Genomic DNA, 6,160 nt, shown 5'->3' with positions numbered 1-6,160 from the left:
TAGACAGGGAGAAACTGGTTCCATTGGTGGAAGGATCGAGAATGAGAGGGCACAGATATAAGGTAATTGTCAAAAGAAGCAATGGCGACATGATGAAGACCTTTTTAATGCAGCGAGTGGTTGGGATCTGGAATGCACTGCCTGAGAGTTTGGTGGAGGCAGCTTCAATTGAAGCATTCCAGAGAAAATTCGATTGTTATCTGAAAAGGAAGAATGTGCAGGACTTTGGGGAGAAGGCGGGGGAATGGCACTCGGTCGATTGCTCCTTAGGAGAGCCAGTGCAGACATGACAGTCTGAATGGCCTCCTTCTGTGCTGTAACAATTCTGTGATTCTGTGATGATACAGCAGCCCAGAGTTGCAACTAGGTTGAAATAGAAGGTTTCTGTCACTTGGTTCTCGGAGTCCAAGGCAGGTGCATAAACACTGATGAGGTTGGCAGATTGATTGCCTTTGAGCTTAAGATTGAGTGTCATAAGATGTTCATTGATCCCAACAGGGGGTTTGTGCAGTCTCTTCATGAGTTTGTTTTGGATGGCAAAGTTGACTCCATGAATTCTGCATTCTTCTTGTTATTTCCCTTTCCAGAAGACAGTATAGCTACTGGCGTGATCTTTGATTTGTCCCTCATCTGCTCACTAAGGGCTACTATGTCAATATCTAGGCATTGGAGGTCACAGGCTACTATTGCTCTTTGTCTCTCAGGTTGTTCTGAGTTACCAATTAACCACTCTGTTCTTAATCAAGGCAGAAGGACAATTCGGTGTTTGTAGCTGTGTTTGAGCAGTCCTCTTCGGGATTAGCTCTGCTCACCCCACTAGGGGGAAGGGGCTAGAAAAGGTGCTCTAAAAATAGCCTGCCTCACTCCAAACCTGGCTGGAAAACCGCATCCAGTAGGATCACCCATCAGCGGTCAAAACTCACAAAAACAATCGAGATAGGATCTTGGAATATCAGTACCTGTTCCTATGTTCTTGTGCTGTTGAAGTAACCATGGTGAGTTGCTTCAGTGTATTCTTGCAAATTGGATATAATGCAGATGCAGTTTGCCAGTGGTGGAAGGGATGGATATTGAGTCCAATTGCAGGGACGATGATCAACTGCACTGCTCTGTCCTTGATTGTGTCAAGTTTTTTTAGTTCTGTTTTTTAGTGGCTGCACCCATCCAGTTGAGTGAATGATAACATTCCTGTACTCTGTGCCTGCTCCCACACCCCCACCCCCGCCCCTACCCCCGCCCATCCCCCTTTAATCACTCTCAGAAAATTGTGTTGGGTCAGAATGTCCCAACAGCCACCTTAATAGGCTCAGACCTGTGCTCACAGAGGTTGACAGCCACCACCCTCACAGGAGTCTTTCATTGGGAAACAGCAGACAGCCACCTCGTATGCTCCAGCCATGGGGGAGCATGTCATGGAAGTACCAGAGTAGGTATTAGAACGCTGTAGTCAAGCATCAGAAGCAAACACTGGGGAAAAGTCCATTATGTAGAATCATAGAGTAAATTAGCACTTCATTTGCATTGTGTACAGTGAGTGATCCTGTAATGGCTTTGCATTTTGAAATCTGAAGGCAATGAATGGTTTTTGTCATTTGTGCAGTATGTGTTGCTTGTGGTGCAGAGGGCACTTCTTCATAGGGACAGGGAAAAATGGTTGGCAGGACTGTTAATACAGGGGAAATGTCCTCATCAATTGAAAGACTCAATAATCAGATGTTGCCAGATGGTTTTGGTTACTGGCAAATGTTGGTGCCCAGCAGCCACTTCAGCATCATCCATGTCACTGTTAACATAAGATCAAAGGCTTTCCTCCCTGGGAGGTCGATGTGAAGTCCTTGCTGCACAACAAAAATGTAAGCATGCAGCAAATCAAAATGATGCATGACACTGGGCTGCTATTGGCCGTTGAGGCATCAGAACCGTTAAAGATTCCAATGATCTACTCGATGATAGTTCTTGTAAAAGCAAGGATCCCATTGTATCTGTGTTGATCGGGTACATGTGGATATTGTACAAACATCATAAGCAAGGCCTGCTTCTTAATCAAGAAACCAAACTTGAACTTGTTGTTTAGTACAAAATGATAAAGGATTGGATGACCGAAGTAAAACAGAGACTTCACGTCAGCTACCGGGAATGTAAACAGTGGTCTGTTGGACATGGTCATAAACCAGTTGCATTTTGAAAGAGTGGAATCTCAGTGTTGTCGGTATCTACAGTCTATGGCACTCTGCACTTTGGGGATTCTTACAGTCTCCACACACCCCAGAGATCGATCCTGATGTTTGCAGATGTCTCCAGGGAAAGTGATTCAGCTATTTGCTTTTGGAAAGGAAAACTGTAAAATCCTTCATGCAAATCTTCTTCCCACTCAAAGACCCCAACATTTTGATCAAGGCAAGAATGGATAGGTTGGCTGGAAAATCAGGTAGAACATTGTTCTGCTGAGATTCCACTCTGTGTTTTACATCTGGCATTTTCTGGGCATGTAGGAAACAAGGGTGGACTGCCTGCCACATCTCTTATGTTAAGGGGACATGTGGGGGAAACTTCTACAGTATCCCAGGAATTGCACCCTTTATGCCTCCTCCATAAGTCTAAGTGGAACATATGCCAGCTAATGGCTTGTATTAGTTCTGCTGGAGCAAAAAGTTCCCATCCTTTACCAGGGAAAGGTAATTGATCCAAGGGGATCAATACAAACAAAGAACAAAGAACAGTACAGCACAGGAACAGGCCATTCGACCTTCCAAGCCTGCGCCGATCTTGATGCCTGCCTAAACTAAAACCTTCTGCACTTCTGGGGTCCGTATCCCTCTATTCTCATCCTATTCATGTATTTGTCAAGATGCCTCTTAAACGTCTCTATGGTACCTGCTTCCACCACCTCCCCCGGCAACAAGTTCCAGGCACTCACCACCCTCTGTGTAAAGAACTTGCCTCGCACATCCCCTCTAAACTTTGACCCTCTCACCTTAAACCTATGTCCCCTAGTAACTGACTCTTCCAGCCTGGGAAAAAGCTTCTGACTATCCACTCTGTCCATGCCGCTTATAACTTTGTAAACCTCTATCATGTCGCCCCTCCACCTCCGTCATTCCAATACCTTTCCCAATGATGCTCACTTGTTTCACTAGGGGCAGGATAATAGAAGTGAATATGCCTCTTCAAGAGCCTCCTCTCTGCTGTTAGAACAGGATGGTGCCACACCCAGTTTGGGACAATCAAATGTGACATCGCAGGAGTGCATGACAGCATAATGTTATGAGGCCAGTAATCCAGAGGCCTGTAAACCAGAGAATATGAGTTCAAATCCCACCATGGTATTTTGAGAATTTGAATTTGAATTAAAAAGTTGGTAATAGTAAAAGTAATCATGAAACGCTTGTGTTGTTCGAAAAAGACAACTGGTTCATTAATGTCCTTTGGGGAAAGAAATCTGGCATCCTTACCTGATTTGGTCTGTATGTGACTCCAGTCCCCACACTAACGTGATTGACTCTTAAACTACCCTCTGATGCAGCTGAGCAAGCCATTCAATTGTAACTAGTGATGGGCAATAACTGCTGATTTTACCAGTGACGAGCACATTGCAAGGTTTTTTTTAAAAGGCCAATGTACCCAAATGATGCAAATGATTTTGTTCTCAGAGTTTGGAACAGGGTCTCCAGTTTGGTATAGGGTGGGTGGCGCTTCCACTCTGCTGCACTTGGGCTGGTGGAGCAGAATCCCCATGAATTTTGGGCCATTGAATCTCTCCATTAATAAGCAAATCTCTTGCTGTAACCAAAAAAAAAATCCTTTAAATTATACCTGGTATCAGTAGCTGTGTCCCTTAAATGTTTGCCATTTAATAGAAATGCCTGACTTCAGATGCCAGTAGTAGTTTGAGGGTAGGGACAGGAATTAGTGTAATGAAGGCACGAAGGATGCATAATTGTGTTGACATCTAGTGACGTAATGTTGATTGCATTAAAATATATTGATGAAGCTTCTGTCTGTTTCAGACATCAACTTCCACTGCTGTCAAAGACATGGACAGGAAATCAGGCAAGGTGCAAATTGGGCAGAAATCAAGCAGAACTGATATCTGCCCTATTTCATGGTCTATTACACCCCATCTGCCCTGGGATTGTTTCAATCATGTAAACGAATCAGATTGAGAACTATTATGCAGATTTTAGCAGTCTGATTGCTGCCCAGTAACCTGTTTCCACATAAATGTCTGGCCATGGTGAGGAAATATCCAGCAATAGTGGAAGGGTAGAAGCTGTAAGTGTCTTTCAGGAAGGTGTCACATCTATAACATTCAGATTCCACTTTCTATATCAGACAACATATAGGCCCTCACATCCACCACACCAATACCAGTCATTGCAGGGTCAGGCATTAACTCAGCACAAGGATGTACTTGACCATCTCCATTCCTAGAAATTAGTTGCCATCCAACTCACATTTTCCTCCCACAGGTGAAATACTTAGATGGAGCATATGTTTAGGAAGAACAGTAAGAACAATCCCCATAAATTTCCAGAGGGTGCCTTCAAGACTCATGGGATAAATTATTTAAAATGGAGTTTTAGCTTGAAAGCTGACCACACAAAATGGAGTTCAACTGTTGAATTGAATGCTAAGAAAAGCTAACACAAGTGAAGTGAATCATCACTCAGGCTTTTCTCCATGGAGTTTCCTAGATAATTTGAGCATAAAGTCTTTTAAACTAAAGGTCATAAAGCACTTAAAGCCACAAAAGATCCTAAGTAATGACCCCAAAAATGATTGTGTTTATAGTACAGGCCTTCCTTACAGCCATTATCCATTATCCTTAACTCAAACCCATTAGGCAACACCTACTGGAACATGACAATGTCACTTCTCCCCATTTGGATGAAAAAAACTCTTGAGAATTGCAAGGTCAGTAGGGGATCATAAAAATTGTAGACACAATGCCTGTCTTGCTGGAGGAAAAGACATTTCCACTGATTCAATGGCAGCTACAGAACTTCACATATATCAGGTTTGATTGGCAGAAGAAAGGGACAAGACCTTTAGGCACCAGTGTCATCCTGATTGGTTAAGTGAATGTAGGGAGACCTCCCTTTACAATTAAGATAGAAAAATGGAAAATTCTCCACCCCTCAGATTGATCAATCTTAGACAATCAGTAATCAGTAGTTTAGTCTGTAGTAATCTTTATCTAGAGAGGGCAAGTTATCCCCCTCTTTGTCGAATCAGCAGTCTCTGTTAGTTCACTTTGGTTCTCTTTGCTCTGTAAGAGCCTTTACCTAGCAGATGCAGAAAGGTGACTGATTAGGGCAGGAAGGAAAATACCAAATTTCTTGTTCAGTTGTACCAACCTGTTGCGGGTAGAGGACAGTATCATTTAATTTTATGAGCCTGAGAGAAAGGTAAGAGAGAAGCTAGCCCAGATAACGTTGCTCGGTCATAAAATGTGTTCAGTCAGAAATGAAGATCAAAGTGAAACAGATAACCGCATTGTGAAGGGGCTCATTGACTCAACACTCCAGAAGCTAAGGCCTGCGTCCAAAAGAAGGAAGGAGAGTGACTCAACGACACTGCTCGTGAGGATGGGGTTGCATAAGCTCTGAATATTGTTAATGTCCTTAAGCTATTGGATAGACTGGCTGTTCAAAAATGTTAACTTGTCATCTATCAAATTAATTACTCTTGTCACACACATGCAAGGAGCAATTATGAACTATAAAAATGAACTGATGAATTAATCTCCAAAAATGGACACACTTTTGCTACAAGTCAAAATGGAGTAAGAGATCAGGTGACCTCTACTGTACTGCAAAGATACACAGTGACTGCTGGAGACAGAACCTATCATGATGTCTGGACCAGCCTTGAAGAAAGCAGTAGAAATGTTAAGGCCCATTCAATGTTAAAGGCTACCTTTTTCAACCGGTTGGACTATAGTGACCTTTGCAAACATAGAGTCTCCACATCCAAACTCAAGATAATAGCTCTTACCAACACCACTTTATCAAGATGAGAACATTCAAGCACCATTGTCTAACAATGGTCACACATTAAGAAACATTGTATGAGAGCAACTTTGCTCACCTGACAGAAACTAAGCCTGATAAGGCTTTTTTTTTAAAAGAGATTTTTCTGTGCAGAAAGCCAGAGCAGA

The sequence above is a fragment of the Heterodontus francisci genome, chromosome 19 (assembly GCF_036365525.1).
Source record: "Heterodontus francisci isolate sHetFra1 chromosome 19, sHetFra1.hap1, whole genome shotgun sequence".
NCBI lineage: Eukaryota > Metazoa > Chordata > Chondrichthyes > Heterodontiformes > Heterodontidae > Heterodontus > Heterodontus francisci.
Note: the sequence above shows the minus strand (reverse complement) of the source record.